This window comes from Bubalus bubalis, chromosome 24 (assembly GCF_019923935.1).
Source record: "Bubalus bubalis isolate 160015118507 breed Murrah chromosome 24, NDDB_SH_1, whole genome shotgun sequence".
Classification (NCBI taxonomy): Eukaryota; Metazoa; Chordata; class Mammalia; order Artiodactyla; family Bovidae; genus Bubalus; species Bubalus bubalis.
This window is the reverse complement of record NC_059180.1, coordinates 20,802,664-20,803,520: the sequence shown is the minus strand read 5'-3', so window position 1 is coordinate 20,803,520 and position 857 is coordinate 20,802,664. Positions and strand designations below refer to the sequence as shown.

The following is an 857-nucleotide window of genomic DNA, read 5'->3' as shown; positions in this document are numbered from 1 at the left end:
TTTTGTGAGTATTTTCTTTCACTTAACTTCATGTTTGCGAACTGCATGCATGCTATTGTGTGGAGTGCATTCTCACTGTTCTTTGGCATCCCATCCACTGTGTAAATTAACCACATTTTTCAAAAAGAAGCTCATTCTACTGCTGAAGGACAGCAGGGTTGTTTCCAATGCTTGGCTTTTACAAAGATGCTGTCTGTAGGACTGTTTTCTCTGAGAGCCTTTGTGACTGTTGGGGAAGCAAGCGGTTGCAGTGATGGAGCGGTGGGAAGGGCCGCTCATGTGCAGAATCCACTCTCTGTGGGGCCCCGAGACCTCTCTGCATTGTGAGCTTTGGGAGGTGGCACTCCAACGCCAGCGCGTTCTCACACGGGACACTGTCAGCTAGTGGTTCCTTGATGTGGCTTCTTGCATCTCAGTCTGAAGCAGAGAGAAAGAACTTGGCAACTTTTGTGTTTTCAGACTGCAGCGGAAAACTAGTGTGTGAGTGCAGATGAAGTTGCTTTTTATTTTTCCTGCCATGCTGTATGACTTGTGGGATCTTAGTTCCCTGACCAGGTATTGAACCTGGACCCTCTGCAGTGAGAGTACAGAGTCCTAACCACTGGACTGCCAGGGAATTTTCTAGATGTTTCTCTTTGGATATAGGGATGGGGTGCAGGTGATAGGCTGAGAGGAATTGTAATTTGGGTTTAAGTGTAAATGTCCATATAGTGAATCCACTGTAGCCTCGTTCTGTCACACCTGTTGACTAGTGGGGAAGGGGCTCTTGTCAGGCCACCTCGGTGTGTGAGTGTGTTACTTGTTGGGTCTCTGATAGGTTTTTGTTGGTGGCACTGGAGTAGAAGGGCCTGCCCCCT

At 48.0% G+C, this 857-nt stretch overlaps 1 non-coding gene across 1 annotated transcript; it reads right to left on the bottom strand.

Moving 5' to 3' along the window:
* Positions 1-543: 543 nt before the first annotated feature.
* TRNAE-CUC lies at positions 544-616 on the bottom strand. The gene has a single exon. It is a non-coding gene; the product is annotated as a tRNA-Glu (tRNA).
* Positions 617-857: the final 241 nt, after the last annotated feature.